The 18,041-nt window shown below is 50.6% G+C and overlaps 1 protein-coding gene across 4 annotated transcripts in view; it reads right to left on the bottom strand.

Moving 5' to 3' along the window:
- The window catches only part of TSPAN15 (tetraspanin 15), a 79,069-nt gene that overhangs the window by 25,095 nt on the left and 35,933 nt on the right, over positions 1-18,041 (bottom strand). The window contains exon 1 of one of the 4 annotated variants that reach the window (XM_027130048.1): positions 15,021-15,147. The exons of the other annotated variants lie outside the window; for them this stretch is intronic. The gene's annotated coding sequence lies outside the window, so the exon portion shown is untranslated. Of the gene's footprint in view, positions 1-15,020; positions 15,148-18,041 lie in introns of those variants that run through there. 4 annotated transcript variants of the gene reach the window in all.

Genomic DNA, 18,041 nt, shown 5'->3' on the forward strand with positions numbered 1-18,041 from the left:
TCCCCTCCTTCAGGAAGCATCTGGTCCCAGCTGGCTTACCCCCAGCTGGGGCAGGTCTGCACTTTGAGGGGACCTGCAAGGCCTATTTTTACCCACAAAGGCACATGCCAGGCACCTATTGTGTTCCAGACCCTGGGGGTCACAAGGGGTCCCAAGACTAGACAATGGGCTAAGTCTGGAGGAGGGGAGATTAAGAGGCTAGAAATGATCTCTATGGCCTGACGGATGGAATTCAGGGGTCTTTACTTTCATTAGCTTTTAACTGAAATGTTCCTGTCACGAAAAAACAGGAAGAACCTCAGGTCTACGGGAAGCATGCTGCAATCCCTCCCATGGGGAAGGCTCTGGGAATTTGAACAAAACTGAGGGGGAAAAAGGAAACATCAGAAAATCAAGGTGGGCTTCCTGGAGGAGCCAGCGTTTCCTGGAAGGTCCCAAGAACTGTTTCACTCTGAAACCATCTCATGGGTCACTCAAGGCTCCAGGGTTCTGTGTGGCCCAAACAAAGCACTTTTCTGAGTTTTGAGCTTGAAAGGATGTGGGGAGTAGCTAAAATCCAAGGCCTGAGAGAGATTTTAAATAAGATGGGGCTAGCAGGTCCCCGGCATCCAGCCAAGAAACCCCGGACTTCACATCCATCAGCTCTTCTGCCCCAGGACGATCCTGCCTGGCCCTAGGCAGAGCCCACCCTGCAGACAGCCACCTCCTCCTCAGCACACTCTGTATCAGCTTCTCTCACGCACAGATTAGGTCTGGAAGGAGCAGTAAAGGCAGGATAAGAGATGGGAGTTGGCATTCTGGACCTTCCTTTATTAGTTCAGTGCCCTTGGCCATGTCACTTCGCCTCTTTGACCCTCACCTTTCACCTGCTGCTATGTACAGAGTGATTATGCTGTGCCAGCATCCTGCAAAGTGCTATACCAGCATGATCTCCCTTGACCATCACACATCCTTACACGTCTAAGAAACAGCCAATCACATTTTACAGACCAGTCTCAGTGAGGCTAAGTGTCACAGAACTTAGGAGAGGCAGAGCCAGGATGTGTGGGCAAAACCTGTCTGGCCTGCCACTAAGGCTACCAGATGGGCCTTTCACTTAGATCTGGGAGATAACTGGTCTGAAATGTCTCTGCAAAATACAAAGGTTCCAGTAGCAGAGCAGTGCTCCCAAGAGAATGTTCTGTGATGACAGTAACGTCTAATACGGTAGCCACTAGCCATGTATGGCTAGTAAGCTCTTGAAATGTGGCTTGTGTGCCTGGGGAGCTGAATTTTTAATTTTACTTCCTTTAAAGTAGTTTAGATTTGATCACGTGTAGCTGGTGGCCACCGTATTGGACAGCACAGCTCCAGAGCAGCTCTCATTGGACGCTGCCCTTTACCATTCTCACCTTGCTCCTTTCTGATAGTACAGACCACCCTTATTAAAGAGTCACGTGCCCTAACCATCCTGCCACTAGGTAGAGGAAGTTCAATTCATACTCACTGACTTCATTCAGGAGAAAGCAACCTCGTTTCCCACTTTCCCCAAGAAAGCTCAGTTCCTATTATCCCATCCTTCTTGCGCCTAAGGAAAGCAGGACACACCAGATCCAGCATCCCCAACCCAAACTGATATAGGGCCTATTCTGTCTCCTGGGAAGGTGCCAGACCCATATCTAGGACTACAGGGCAGTATTCTAAGCTCTGGGGCCCTGGACCTCAGCACTAAGTCCAGGCAGCCTGTGCCTGAGGAAAGGGGTTCCTCCCAACCCCAAAGGAAAGCCAGCCCTGGAGGAAACAGCAAAGACTGCCTCTTACGCCAGCAAAAAAGCCAGCCTCTGGTCTTTGTCACTGATACTCTGCTGTCAACTCTGCCTTCACCCTGGACTTCTTTCTTTTTAAAAACCTGGACATCAATGCAGAGAACTTGGTTAACTGCAACACTTGGTCCATGACATCCGCTGACAGTCTGCTTTTGTTTGGAACGTAAGAAGCACCACATATTAACCGGTCCTCCTGTCCTCGCTGATGTGCTACGACTCTGCTGTCACACACTGACTCTCCCAGGGGTCACTCGGTCCCGAAACGAACCCCCCTAGTGTAGTGATACAGTTTTATAACACACCATGGCATCTGCTAGGCCACATCCCTCCTTCCTGTCTTCTTCCGAAGTGTCCTGGATACTCTTAGACCTTGACTCTTGTGTAGATATTTTAGAATCATTGTATCAAGTTCCATGAAAAAACCTGCTAAGGTTTAACTAGAACCGCATTGAATCTATAGATCCCTTCGGGGAGAATTGACATCTTTATCAGGCCTTCCTGCCCAAAAGCATGATTTATTCCTTCTTCATTTACATCACCTTTATTATGACCTCTCTAATAACAGTGCTCTCCACCTCCCTCAAGCTTTTCTGTGGCTGTCTAGGCAGATCTGGGGAGAGACTTGCGGAAGTCTTTCCCAAGCTGCCCCTCCAGCTAGGCCCAGGGTGGGAAACATGGCCTTTGGAAAACAAATCTCTCTAAGAAGCAAAGTGGACACACCAGTCTGTTTTGCTACCCTCCTGTCACCAACAGTTACAAACACTTGATTTAAAAGACTCCCACATGATAAATTAGGAGTTTGGGATTAACATATACACATTACTATATACAAAATAGATAATCAACAAGGACTTACTGTATAGTACACAGAACTCTACTCAATATTCTGTAATAACCTATAATAGAAAAAAATCTGAAAAAGAATGGATATATGTATATGTATAGCTGAATCACTTTGCCATACACCTGAAACTAACACAACTTTGTAAATCAACTATATTCCCAAAATAAAATAATTAAATTAAAAAAATAAAAGACTCCCACACGTTGTCTGTTCTCTACATTGTGAAGTTTTTTAGAGGTCTGCCTTGTCACTTTCTCTATCACTAGATGATCGTCCACATTCTTACAGCTGGGGAAAAAAAAAAAAAAAAAAAGGCTCCCACATGCACACAGCTCATTCCAGGCTGTGAAAGAGCTAAACTGGGAGGTTTGCAAGCCCCAGCTACTCAACCCAGCCAGGGCAGAGTGGAATTTCTAATCACAAACCAGCACAAACATATAAAACACTGTGGGTAGGAGCTGACAGAGCCCGGACTCTCTTTGGGAAGAGTTTAGGGGCAGGCAGATGGGGAGTGGTGTAACAAACAAGTGGTAAAAATCTTCTGAGACAAGAGGCCTGGCAGCCACTTCCTCCTGGGAAATCAGAGCAGGCCTATTGGAACTGAGCCTTGAGGGATGCACAGGAGTTTGACTTCACACCACTGGACGCTCCATCAGCACAGGGACTGGCCCGATAGATCTGTCGGCGGAATGAATCAGAAATGCTATTGCTTCAGATGCCCATGAGCCCAAAGAAGAAACTAGTGATGCCATTCCAGAGTAGAGCCCCGGAGGCTTAAGGATAAGATGACTTATCTGGTTAATCTGAAAACCACAGAAACAGCCAAGGGGCAAAGGAGAGTCAAGAGCATATCACCTCCACCCAACACACTCTTCTCCCTGGTTTTCTTTTCCCGTCTGTCTCTGGATCCCTTTCCTTCTCTCCACCTTCCATGTGTCTGAACCACGAGAGTCAGAGCCCACCTCCCAGGGCTGTATTCCCACGGTGCCTGGGTGATTATCTTCCCAGATCTCAGCCCAGGTAGGGCACCCCCTGCTGGGGTACACTCAGCAGTACACCCTGTGCCAAACCACTGCTGGTCTCCCCTCCCTTCTTTCTCTAGCAGGGCTGGCTAAGGCTCCCCTGCTCAGAGCTGCAGGCCACTGGCAGGAGTGAATAAGATGGCCCAGGCCTCCCCTTCCCTCAGACCCTCTAAAAGCAGACACAGGCTCACACAGGTGACAAGGGGGCTTTGTCCTAGACAGCCTCCAGTTCAGGTCCCAGCAGCCTTTCAAAACCCCCAGCTGCCCACCAGGAACTGGGCCAGGCATCCCCCATTCTTTCCAAAGTGGCAGCAAGAGGAATTTCAGGGAAGGGGGCAGGAAGGTGGAGTCCCCCATGATCTCAACTCTCCCTGACCCTCCGGGCTACTGAGAGAAGCCACAATAAAGAAGGGAGCTGAGCTTCCCTGGTGGCGCAGTGGTTGAGAGTCCGCCTGCCGATGCAGGTGACACGGGTTCGTGCCCTGGTCCGGGAGGATCCCACATGCCGCGGAGGCGCTAGGCTTGTGAGCCATGGCCGCTGAGCCTGCGCGTCCGGAGCCTGTGCTCCGCAACAGGAGAGGCCACAACAGTGAGAGGCCCGCGTACCGCAAAAAACAAAAACAAAAAAGAAGGGACCTGCACCAAAGAGAACAGGAGTTTGGGGAGGAGACATGGGGGGTGCGGGGTGGGGGTGAAGGAAATTCCAGCAGCAGGTGCAGAAGGCAGTGAGGCCCCACAGCCAGGGCTGCCTTTTCCCGGGGGACACCTGGCTGCGCTGGGCAGATATGAACTAAGAGCTGTCTCCACACAATTTTGGCAATGACAGAGCTTACTGTTTTGTGTTTCTTGTTTTTAATGTTAGATGTAGTTTTATAGCTAAGAAAAAAATAAAGCGAATTGATTATATATATAAATATATGGCCCTTGGTTCATTCTTTGCACAAAATCCCACATCTGAACAGGGCCCTCTGTCCCTGAACGAAGGCTGGAAGGCAGAGGAGGCAATCAGACCACAAGTGTCAATGCCTGGCATGACACTTAAAGAATATAAATTGCCCCCACTCCAAAGGCTCAAGACTCCAAAGAGGTCAGAGGGCAAAAGGGAAAAGGAGGCAGCATGACACATTGGAAGGAGAACTGGGGGGCGGGGGGGAGGATGAGAGGGGAGCCCTGAACTTTAATCCCAGCTCTGTCGCTAACTCCCATGCAACCTTGGGTAAGTCTCCCTTCCCGTCTCTGGGCCTCAATTTCCCTGCTCCAAAAGGGAGATGTTTGGCCACAAGCCCTAGAATCCCTTCACTGCACCGGGAGCCCATGGCAACTCATGCCCAGACAGCCCTTGTTAGAACCCTGGCCATGAGCAGACCGTGGGTGGTCCAAAGTCCTCTCCTCTACTGAGTCCTTCTCCATGGGTCTACCCCTGCTTTCCCACCTGGCCTGGAGACGTCACACTCCTGCATGAGAAAGGTCCTACAGGGGACAGAGATGCCCTTTCCGCCCTGATCAAGGCACACACCTCCCAGCCTCCCACAGCAGCTGTGGGAAGGAGACCAACTGTTTTTTGGAAATAACAAAGCTGAAAGAGGCTAATGCCCATCCCCCAAAGCTCAGCTCAAAGCCTCCTCCCCTGGAAAGCCTTCCTGGATCACCCCAGCTATAGAGATCTTTCTCCACTTGTGATCACCTATGAAATCACCAATGGGAAGCCCTCACTGGTACTGCTATTTACAATACTAACTATGCCCACTGAACAGATCATTCTGGGTATTTACTCCCCACTGCATGCAGAGCGAGGTGGCAGGACCCAGCAACACATATACCATACCATCTCTGACCTCAACAACTTCACAGTCTGCATACATGATGCAAATGCATTAGTCCCAAAAGTTCACAGGAAGTTTAGCTTAGCTCCCAGACCACATTCTCCCCACAGAAGCCATATGGAAAGTGGTTGGAGCCCAAGTCGGTTCACAGCGGCCTAATGAACCACAATGCCCCTGAAGCAAGATACCATGCAAAAGTTCCTGGCACCCAGCAGGTGCTCAATAAATGTTACTTCTCCTTTCCCAGTAAAGATGCAGTACTGTTGTAACCCTGACATTTCAAGACTCAAATCAGATGCCAGAAACCATTTCCCCTTTAGAGGCACTTTGGTCCAAGGATAAATCAGGGGAAAGAGAGTCCCTATTCTGAATTCTAAGGCAACATTCACTGATTCAACATATATTTAGTAAGTGCCTAGTATGTACCAGGCACTGGGAATAAAAAGGTAAGACCTAGTTCCTGCCCTCAAGGAGCTCAGTCTGGTAAGACACACCTGCACACCAACAAATGCAGTGGAGTTAGGGAAACACTGGGGTAGAGGTAATTGTGCAGAGGCACTAGAGATAGGAAACGTTAAATCATGGGCAAGGAAGGCTTCCTGGAGGAGGTGAGTTTGAACTGAGTCCATTTGATGCACGTCATGGATAAGTAAGAATTTCTGAAATGGACAAGGGGTTTCAGATGCCCATGAAGGTGCCATGGGGACAGCAGGTCAGCATAGCTAGAGCCAAGGACAGGCAGATGGGGGAGGGGAGGAGGCCAGGGAAGCTTGCAGAAGCCAGACCACCAAGGCAAGGTCTCTCAGGTTAAACCAGAAAGTTCATTCATTCATTTGACATCTCTTTACTGAGAGGTTGTGTAAGCCAGCGGTTCTCCAAGTTTTTGGTCTCAGGATTCCTTTTCACTCTTAAAAACTTTTGAGGACCCTAGAGTTTTTGTTTTGGGGGATTATATCTAGCAATTATTTACTACATAAGAAATTAAGACGTATTTTAAATATTTATTAACTCATTTAGAAATAACAGTAATAGATTTACATGTTAACATAAATATTTTTTGTTAAAAATTTTCCCCAAAAAATTGAGGGGGAAGAGTGGCATGGGCTTTACATTCTTGCAAATGTTAATGTCTGGCTGATGAGAAGAACTGGTGGATTCTTGAAGCTGCTCCTCACTCAGTTTGCTGCCACATCACCGTCACGTGCCCCTGAAATACTCCCTGGGGCACTCCTGAGAGAATGAGAGCAGGAAAGCAAATAGTATCCTAGTATTATCATGAAAATGGTTTTGACTTCACAGACCCCTCAAAAGAGTCCCCCCACCAAGGATCCCTGGAGCACACTTTGGGAGCAGCTGTTAGGAATGGGCTGCGGGGTGGTGAGTGGGGCCCAGCTAGCAGTGAACCAACCAAACACAAAAGTCTCAGCTTTGGTGGAGCTCACGTTCTAGTCGGGGAGAAACAAATAAATAAGAAAAGTATACGGTATATCTTGGTTGTAAGTGCTATGAAGACAAAAACAGAAAAGGAAGCCAGGGAGGCTGGTAGAGGGGGCTGTCACTTTAAATAGCACAGCCAGGGAAAGTGACACTGGAGTGAAGACTTGAAGTGGGGAGGGGTGGGCGTAGCTCTGTAGCATCCACGTGGATACACAGCCGAACATCCAAGCAGCTTCCAAGACCTTGGAATGTGCCCATGTGTTCAAGGAACAGCTGCTACAGCCTGATGGGGTTAGAGTGGAGGGGAGGAGGGGAGAGGGCAGGGGTGTGGGCTGCAGAGCAGATGGACCCTTTGAAGCTATTGAGGGGACTCTGACTTTTGCTCTGAGTGGAAGGCAGTACGAGTTTGCAGAGGAGTGATCTGATATGACTTTGATTTTTAAATGAGTTACTCTGACTGCTGTGCTGAGAACTGGGGGATGGAGGCATGGAGGTGGAACGGTCAGGAATCCACTGCAGTAACCTAGATGCTAGGTGAGAGTGGCCTGGATCAGGGTGGGCACGTGAAGGTAGCAAGAAGCAGGCAGACTGGATATATTTTGAAGTTGAAATTAGGGAAATCACTGAAATAATTTAAGCAGGGAGTCACATGCTCAGATTTGCTTTCAAAAGTTGTTTACCAAACAGAATATGCACACAGCCGCAAGTGTCACCCACGGTTTACGCATTTGTTATCACAGGGCTGGCGGTCCAGCTTGGCATGGTCAGCAGCCGGGAGGCCGGGCATCACATACCTCCTAACGTGGCCTCCTGTACCCCCTCACCGCCTCCCCACACAGCGTTCGTGCAGGAAATGTGTGGCCTGAACCTAATTACAAGGAAACCATAGAGCAAATCCAGGACGCTGATGTTCTGCAGATCAAAGGCCTGGAGGCTTCAAAGGAATCCAAAGCAGTGAGGATAGTCTAGGTTGGAGGAGATGAAAGAGCCATGTCACAGTGAAAACAATGGGTGGACCCTGATTGGATAAAATGTCCACTACAAAGGACACTTGGGAAACAACTGGTGAAATCTGGAAATGGACAGCACAGATGATGTTCTATTTAATGGTGATTTGTTTTCAGATGGACAATGGCAGCACATGGGAGAACCCCCTTTTCGGAAAGCTGGATGCTGGGGTACGAAAGGGTGAGGTCACAATGGCTACAAAAAAAAAAAAGTGTTGTATTTCTTGAACTCTTCTTTCAACTTTTCTGTGGGTTTAAAAAATTTTTCTTAAGTTCATTTCCCCATCACAGCTTGATTAGGCACTACTTATTTAGCGCTCCCTGTCCCGCGAAAGAAGGGCCTCTCCCGCCTCCCCTTCCCCAAGGAACAGAGGCTCCGCCCCACACATCCCAGACAAGCTGGTTGTCTGCAAACAGAGCGTCTCTGAACAGATAACACCAGGGCGTGCTGGGTGTCCCCAAGCAGACCGTGGGCAGTGGGCCCCGGGTCTCGAAGCTCTTTAGAGCATCTCCCCACAGTGCCTAGCACAGGGCCCAGCACATGCCGTTGGTGACTGACAGTGGGCACTCAGGGAGTCCTGGGTCTGGCTTCCGGCCACTCAGCAGTTCTCCTTCCAATGGGAAGAGGGCTCATGCAGGGTGGGCCAGCAGCTCCACATGGATATCCAGGCCCAGCAAGCTGAATGCTTTCTGAATTTTCCTAAGCAACGAGAGGGCAAGACCCCAGTAGGTCTTGGTGGATCAGACAAATGCAGGCAAGTGACACATGACTGTCTTCCCTGGGACTCCAGAACCTATAACATTCAAGGCCTCAGAGGTCACCCCTCATGTTTCAGAGGCACTGGGACCTTTTCTGTCAAAATGAGATCCATTATAATGCATGAACTATAATTCTGCATCCTGATTTTTTTTTTTTTAAATGCACTATGAGAAATACCTTAAGGATAACTGGAGAAGTTTTAACATGGACTTGGTATATAGAGGTGTTGTGGTTGTATCCAAGGACAATTTTGTTTAAGGAGATGCATCTGAGGATAGTTGGGGTGAATTGTCATGATGTCTGCAACTTCCTCTGACACGGCCAAATGTCAAAATTACTGATTCTGGTTAGTGGGCATATGGGTGTTCACTGAATCATTCTTTAACCTTTTTTATGTTTTATGTTTTATTTTTTAACAATAAAAACGTTGAAGCAGCAAGCAAGATCCAAGTTCCATGTCTTGTAAGAGGAGATCTGTTCACAGTCTGAGTCTCCCTTTGGCCTGGGAAGTCTCAGTGGCCACAGCCAGGGGCTCGCTCACCAGAGGCTCAGGGCAGGCAGCCTCCTCTGGCCTGGAATTAATGCCCTCACCAGATGTTTCGCTAACTGCCAACTGGGGCTAAAGATCAGCTGTGATGGGAACCTACCTATTATCCATCCAGCGAGCTCACTAGAAAACAGCACCCCGGGGGGCCTGTAGGACACGTTCCTCCTTGTGCACAGGTTAGAGGCCTGCAGGAAGGGACACAGAGGGTCACTCGTCACCTTCAATCCCATCCTTCTCTGCTTTAAGGAAATCAGGACAAGAGAAGATGCATACGACAAAGCAACAATATGATGACAGCCGGTGCCAGCTGTGGGAGGAGGTAAGGCCGAGTGACCCAGCGCTTCCTGAGGCTGGGCTGGTGGGACTGGCAAAGAGCATGTGCCAGCTGAGGCCCTCTGCACTTGGGAGCTGTGTGACCTTGGACAGATCACTTCCCTCTCTGAGGGTCAGCTGCCTCTGCTGTTAAACAGGAATGATAACACCTGCCTAATGGTCACTCAAAGGACCTGGGGAGATGGGGAAACTCCTTTGTAAACTGTTAAGGTGCTGTAACACATAATGAGAATCCCCATTCTTTCTTTAAAAGCCAGCAGATACAAAGACTGTTAAGTGCCTATACCTGACCAGGAGGTGCCACTATTTTTCTTTAAATTGACTGACTTTTCTTACTAAAATAAATATGGTCTTGGCCTAACCTAATCAACATCTATGAAATCATAGATCTGAGGTATTAGTTATTTTCTGTAATACACATTACACCTAATGCACACGTATTACATTTTAAAATGTTCCCCCAGGAACCACCTAAAATCGTCTTGTGGACCCACCAGAACTAAGGAGATGGATGCTGTTCTGGCCCCACCCCCTTATTTTGCAGATGGGAATCTGAGGCCCAGAGAGAGGCAGTCACTCCCATAAGGTCACACAGTCCAGTGCTCTCTCCACTGCAAGCTGCCCTCCCTCATCGGGAAAAAAATGTTCTCACGCCCTGGCATATCCTCTCATAAAAGAAAAACAAAAAACCTGCTTCTGAAGGACGGTGATAGAGGCTCCATTTCTGACTTCCTGCAGCTTCAGAGAGCCCGCTGGGGACCTGGCCCAGGTGCCTTGTGCCACTTCAGGTCTGCTCCCGTCCTTCCCACAGAGTCTGACAGTCAGCCCACCTCCCTGGGGCCCTGGCCCCAGGAAGCTGGTCCCCACTCCAGGGCCCCTGCTCCTCTAGCAGCACCTCAGGGAGAACCAGAGGGCTCCCGGATGCCTGGGAAATGTTAGATGAGTGACTAAAGGACCAAACCAATGAACAAACAACCCATCCCCAAACAGCCCACCTCCCTTAAAAGCATCCTTCTCTTAAGGACAAACACCTGGGATAGGAAGGCATCGAGAAGTCTGCCAGAAGAGAGGGGATAAGGCTTTGCATTTATTTGCAAGTTCCCTAACCTCTCTGAGCCTCTCTTTACCTCAGTGTAGAATGGGGCAATAACCCTAAAACTGCCTCTGAGGGTTGCTGGAGGATTAAGGAGAGAATGTCTAGGAGACAACTCAGTCCAGCACACAGGAAGGGCTCATTAATTGTTAGCTTTAAAAAGACAAAGAGTCCAGTTATAAGGTAAATTAATGTTAGAGATGTAATGTACTATATGATAAATATAATTAACACTGCTGTATGTTACATATGAAAGTTCTTTTTTAAAATATTTATTTATATTTTTGGTTGCATCGGGTCTTAGTTGCAGCAGCCGGGCTCCTTAGTTGTGGCTCGAGGGCTGCTTAGTTGTGGCTCGCTGGCTCCTTAGTTGTGGCTCGAGGGCTCCTTAGTTGTAGCATGCGAACTCTTAGTTGCAGCATGCACATGGGATCTAGTTCCCCGACTGGGGATCAAACGCGAGCCCCTGCATTGGGAGTGCGCAGTCTCAACCACTGCACTACCAGGGAAGTCCCTGAGAATTCGTAACAGAGTAAATCCTAAGAGCTCTCATGACAAAGAAAACTTTTTATTTTCTACTTCTTTAATGTTATATCTGTATGAGATGATGGATGTTCACTAAACTTGTGATAATCATTTCATGATGTAAGTCAAATCACTATGCTGTACACCTTAAGTGTATACAGTGCTGTATGTCCATTATATCTCAATAAAACTGAAAGAAAAAAATTAAAAAGACAAAAGAGGAGGAAGCAGAAGGCACAACCAGGCTAGACAGAGGGCAGCCAGGGGAGATTTTCTCACTGCAAAGGGGAACGTTTAATTCTAAGTGAGGTGAGCACCAGAGGAGACTGCAGTGGAGAACCAAGACACAAACAAACAGGGCCGCTCCTGTCTCAGGACTGCGGGTCCCTGAACAATTCCTGTCCTCGCCTTCTTTCTGCTCTGATCCTGAGTCCACGCCCCCTTGAAGATGGAAAGAGTCAAGTGGCTGCTGCCACCCCTGTGGGGAGCCCAGAGCCCAAGTCTCCACTGCTGACTAAGCCTCCCCACCCACCGGAGCCTCCTGGGAGCCGCTACCCCTCCCCACTCCAATCACAGAACATCTGCAGCTGTCCTGAGCACACTGCTAGGACTCAGTGAGTGCCGGCTTCTCAAGGGACGGGGCTGGCTCATCTGTCCCCACCAACCCAGCACAGGGCCAGGCAAACAGTGCTCCCCGGTGGCACGCACAAGCGTTCCCGCTGCCTGAGTTCTTTCTGGCTCTGCAGAGAAGACCAGTCTGTGATAAGTCACACATCAGGCCTCTGTCCCCAGGTGCAGCAGCAGGCCCGTTTACAGTAGGGACACCAATAATCCCAGCTGGAGAGCATGCCACTGGGGTGAAATCACTGAGCAGTGCCCACTGTCCCCTCTGAACGATGGAGGTATTAGAACCAGAGGCACTTGCCGTGTGGCCTGGTCTCAGTTTCCGCCCCTCTGAGAGGAAGGCATTGCTACACCAGATGCCCTCCACTGCCCTTTGAAGTTTGCCCAACTGGAACCCCACCCAACTAACTGCCCCAAGTGATGGGTGATACGCCTCTTCAGAAAGGTTGTAAGGGAATCACAGATATTTTACAGCCCCACTTAGAAAGCGGTTTCAATTTAACTCTTTTCAGAATCAGGAAGTGCTGCCTGAGAGCTAACTTATATTCCCTTCTCATGCTTTAACCTCTTACTATCAGGCTTTCCTTGCAGAAACCAGTTGTAGAGCACAGCCTTTGAGCTGTGTGGGCAGACAGTTGCTGGGAAGGGGCGGGGCCTGTGTGGGGCAGGCCGCTTGGGGGTGGGGCTGCAGGAGGGGCGGGGCCACCAGCAGGGGTGGGACTATGGGCCTTACCCTCTGCCAGCCCGGCTCCTCTCCCCATCCCCACCCCTTGTCCTCTGTCTTCAGCACCCGCAGAAAGGAAAGGGATATTCAGGGACCTGCTCAATTGGACCCCTCCCTAGCGAGGCAATCTGGTGAAGCGGAAAGGGCTTGCATTGGTTTTCTGGGTTGCTGCAACAAATGACCACAAACGGCTTAAAACATAAACGTATTCTCTCAAAATTCTGGAGGCGAGAAGTCTGAAACCAAGGTGCTGCTGGGCCATGCTTCTTCCAGAGGCTCCTCGCCTCGTCCAGCTTCTGGTGGCTCCAGGCATTCCTTGGTTCGTCTGCCTTTGCATTCACACGGCTCTCCCCTAGGTGTGTTTGTGTCTTCTCTTCTGTCTCAAAGCTCCCTCTGCCTTTCTCTTACAAGAATACTTGTCATTCAATTTAAGGCAGCTCAGGCGATCCAGGATGATTTCATCTCAAGATTCTGAACGTAATTATATCTGCAAAGATGCTTTTTCCAAATAAGGCCACATTCACAGGTTCTGGGACATGAACACATCTTTTTGTGGGGTGGGGGGGCACCATCCAACCCACTACAGAGCTCACTGGTCAGAGTCAGAAGTCAAGTCCCTATCCTTCCACGAACTGGCCACTAGCTCATCACTGTGACCCCAAGCAAGTTCATCACACCTACCTGGAACTCTGCTTCCCCACCACCTGCTGTACCTCCCCTACAGAGTCAGAACTGCAGGTCGCTGACACTCAATAGATCACAACCAGCTTTCCAACATGATGCCTACACATCAGCAGTTCTCAAACTGGAGACATAATTTCAGGGGGGCAGAAATTATCACAGCTCACCCCCTAAGTGTGTGAATCCCTGACTCAAGAAACTCAAGTCTGGTTCTATAGAAACTTCTTCAAATTACAAAGTTAACTACAGAGACGTGTTGCCTTTAGAGCAGATTAAAGGATGCTATAAAGATAACCAAAAGGAAAACAAAATTCTAGAACCATGGACACCCCCCAACCCGGATACATCTGGGTCCCCGGAAGAAGCCCAGCCTCCCGCACGGTCACCCCCATCCCCAGGCTGGTGGTCTCCACACACCTCCGTCAGCCTAGACTAGCCCCGCCAATACCCCACCCAACACCCCCGCTCCTCCACCCCTGGCTAGCGCACCCTCCCCTTCCAGGACGGCTCCCTCACGGTGAGCCTCTCCCAAATGTGCACAGTGACTTCCCAGCCCACGGACACTGTCCAGATTGGCAGCGAGGTTGGGAAAAGGTTCAGCAGGGCAGTCAGGATTCAGGTAGAGAGAAAGTCAGCTTGGAAACCGGGCCACTCCCATCAGAATTCCCTCACAGACACCACCATGAGCTGCAGTTTCTACTCCAGCTGCACGTTAGAATCACCCGGGGAAGTTTAAAACTTATAGGTGCCTGGGCCCCACCCTAGACCCATGCAGTCAGCTCTGAAGATGGGGCTTGGACACATGCCCTTGTGAAATCCTCAAGATGGGAGGCCTCAGAGGCCCAAGGCCCAGAAGGTCCTGTCTTTTGACCTCAGGAAGTGACCCAGTCTCCGAATTCGGTGCCAGCCTCGGAAGCCAGCACCCCACTCCACTCCAGCCGGGCGACTTGGCCTCGATCTGTGACAGGGCGGGCTGGGGGCTGCACCCATCTCTGGGCCCAGTGCCCAGCCCACAGAGGGTGCACGGGAACTGACCGCCTGACCCCAAGCACCTCTGCGGCCCCCCACACTGCACCCAGCACAGCCCGTCCTCTGGTAGGGACGGGAAACAGCACAAGGAGTCTTGTGACTTGTCCAAGGCCACACGCTGCATCCTGGGAGGGGCTCTCCAGCAGGAAGGGGGAGGGCTCTGAGAATGACCAGGCCAAGGCTGTTTTCCTTCTACCCTCTGGGCAAATATTTACTTCCCTGCAGGCCAAGATGCAAACGCCTCCACTGGTGAGAAAGTCTACTCTGGAAAGAATTAAACAAAACACAACAAGCACCACTTTCACAGTGAAACAGCTCCGGTCTCAGGGATGGATGCAAATGGTGGGTTGTGCCAGTCACGTCGCCCTCTCTAGGCCTCAGTCTCCGCAGCTGTGAAAGGGGAAAGTGCCCAGCTCACAGGGTTGTTCTGAGGACCCAGAGAAGTGAAGCGATGTATGGTGATGCAAGCGCAAAGCGGAGGCTCCTCCCGCCCTCCAGCCCTTCTCACCAACACACAGCGAGCTGCCACCGGGCTCGCGCCCAGCGATGCTTCTCCCGGCATCCCGCGCTGATGCTTACCGCACAAGACGCCCGGCTAAGAGCCCTGGAGGCATGGCCCCATCCAAGCCTGGCCCCCTGTGAGGTACAACGGTTACCCATTTCCACAGACAGGGAAACTGAGGCACAGAGAGTTGTCCGTGACTTGTCACATAGCCAATCAGACCTGCTCCTCACCCATCAACCAAGAAGTGCTCGTTCTCCTAACCTGCTGCGTGGTAGAGCTGCGCCTCCAGGACTGGTCCCCTCAAAGGGCGTTTCTGGGGGCTTCCCTGGTGGCACAGTGGTTGGGAGTCCACCTGCCGATGCAGGGTACACGGGTTCATGCCCTGGTCCAGGAAGATCCCACATGCTGCAGAGCGGCTGGGCCCGTGAGCCATGGCCGCTGAGCCTGCGCGTCCGGAGCCTGTGCTCCGCAACGGGAGAGGCCACAACAGTGAGAGGCCCATGCACCGCAAAAAAAAAAAAAAAAAAAAGGGCGTTACTGACCTCAACATCCAGGCCCAACAAATATCCCATTCTGCAGTGACCCCCCCCCCTCCCAAAGCTCATCTCCACTCCTCTCAGCCTGGCATCCATGCCCTTCAAGCCCGGCTGCCACCTCCTGGAAGTCCTCCCCAGGGCTCCTCTGCAGTCACGGCCAGGCAGCCCCGCAGGAAACCACACGCTGCCTCCAACTGGCTGCTGCCGCCTGATTTCACCTTCTCCCTCTCTTTCACCAGCTCCCTCGTGGGATTTCACCTTCTCTCTCTCTTTCACCAGCTCCCTCGTGGGCTGAACTCCTAGTCTTCTCTGTCTCCCCTCCCACAGGCCCAGCTGGGAAGGCCCAGCCTGGAGCTGAACAGTACACCTGTGTGACATTCCCTGGCAAGGGCAGACCCTGCCCCTGGGCTCCCCCATACCTCCTTCTCCAGGTGCTCTCAGAGCATTGAGGATACTTCTAGTTTGGCCTCCCTAGACCCACGTGCCCATCATGTGGCACACAACCTCTGCTGGTACACCACTAAAGCCTAGGAACAAAAGGGTGGGAAGAACTCAGGCCCCAGAAGAGGCTGAATGTGCTCCCAAGGGGGCAGACTTCTCCGCCCAAGGGCAAGGCCACAGCCATCCACTCTAAGCAGGCAGAGAATCCCCAGCAGAAAGCAGCTTCCTCTGATAAGACAAATTCCAGAACTTCTCATCACATCTTACGTCTCAGCTCCCCCTGAGCTCTGGAAGGCTCCCCAGATAAGTCTCCATCCCCCCCAGGGACACCGGGCCTATAGTGTGCTGGGTGCTTCCACATCTCTCATCTTGCAGGGTCCTCCCCACAGCCCTCCAGGGTATCCGCAGATGAAGCGTCCAGGAGAATCAGAGAGTTGGTCCTTCACCCAGCGTCACAGCAGAACCAGCACTTGATCCATGTCTCCAAATGGCACTGCCATCAGGTCCTGACAATTAAACCTCCCCTCTGGGCCACTTAGACCCCAGACTCCTCATATGACCAGAGTCTCTCCACCCACAATTTGGCCCTTAGGCTTCCTCATCTGCTGCAGCCATACTTGCCTACCTCGGGCCTGTGCACTTACTGCTCCCTCCGTCTGAGATGCTCTCTACAGGCCTTTTTTGTGGCTGGGTCCTTCTCAGACTTTGACCTCCTCATAAAGGCCTTCTTTGACCACCCCATTTAAAGTAGGAACTCCCATCTCTTCCCACTTCCTCCCTAATTTCCTCCTTAGCACCTATCACAGCTATGTTTATTTACTGGTTTGTCTGACTAACCTGTCTCATTCATAGTTGTTTCCTGGTAACTATCACAATGCCTGGTATACACAGTAGGCATTAAATAACTATTTTGTTGACTGAATAAGCAAACGGTCCCACCCTGGAGGGAATGGCAGATCAAGACTGGAATCTCGTGACTTCCAGAAGATGTCGATTCCAGCCCACTCACATCCAGAGGTGCTCTCTGGGAAAGGTTTATCTTCTCAATCTCCTGTGTCCGGGCTTACCCAGAAGACATCATTCCCCTGTATATGCAGCCAACTGGTATGGAAATTGCATTATCAGTCCCTAATCTGGTTGACTCTAAGCCCCACCCCAGGTTGGCATTGTGACTCACGGAGAGAGAGGAGGCACCGGGCAGGGGAAAGGAGAAGGGCAGGTAGTTACTCCTGCTCAGGAACGAACAACCAAAGGTAGCGAGGTCCCAACCCACTCCTACAACTTAAAGCAACCCCTCTCTTACAGGAGGGGGCAGGTTCATGCACAGAAGCCTCGACTAAGCACAAAGAAACTTTCTCGGGGCCTTACTTGCTCATATGGAAAATGAGTTCATTAGAAGGTTCTCCAAATCCCTTCCGGGACTGTCTTCCTGATTCTCTGGATTTTAAAGGTCCCATGGCCAAGCTGGGGGAAGGGAGGACCTCTATGGGCCTGAGGCCTGAGCCCAGCGCCAGGTCATCTCTGACAGCCCATGAGGCATGGTAACCGCTTCTCCAGTATGAAGGCTGCCTCACTTTCTACTTGAGTTTCACTATTTTCTCTTTGAAATGCTTGCCTAGAACAAGAGGGAAATAGACCTGCCCGATCAATCAAACACAATAAAAAAAAGTTAAATATGTACATATATGTACAAGGACATGTCCAAATGGGTAGTAACCCCAACAATGAGTTCTCGCTCAGTGGTAGAATCGAAGGTGACTTTTACTTTCATCTGTGTACCTACCTGAATTGCTTGGAATTCTTTTTAAACTATGTGCACATATTATTTTCACACAAACAAAGCTCTTTTCAAAACTTAGAAATTCCTGCTATGGACTTCCCTGGTGGCGTAGTGGTTAAGAATCCGCCTGCCAATGCAGGGGACAAAGGTCCGATCACTGGTCCGGGAAGATCCCACATGCCACGGAGCAACTAAGCCCGTGTGCCACAACTACTGAGCCTGTGCTCTGGAGCCCGCAAGCCCCAACTACTGAAGCCCATGCACCCTAGAGCCCGCGCGCCGCAACTACTGAGCCCACGTGCTGCTACTACTGAAGCCCGCGCACCTAGAGCCCATGCTCCGCAACAAGAGAAGCCACCGCAATGAGAAGCCCGCGCACCGCAACGAAGAGTAGCCTCTGCTCGCCACAACTAAAGAAAGCCCGCGCACAGCACCGAAGACCCAATGCAGCCAAAAAAAAAAAAAAAAGGAAATTCCTTCTGTGCTTAAGTGAGAGGCCAGGTATTTGGCTCCTTCCAGAAATGC

This window comes from Aethalodelphis obliquidens, unplaced genomic scaffold (assembly GCF_003676395.1).
Source record: "Aethalodelphis obliquidens isolate GAN/ISIS:26980383/991018 unplaced genomic scaffold, ASM367639v1 scaffold37, whole genome shotgun sequence".
NCBI classification, from domain to species: domain Eukaryota; kingdom Metazoa; phylum Chordata; class Mammalia; order Artiodactyla; family Delphinidae; genus Aethalodelphis; species Aethalodelphis obliquidens.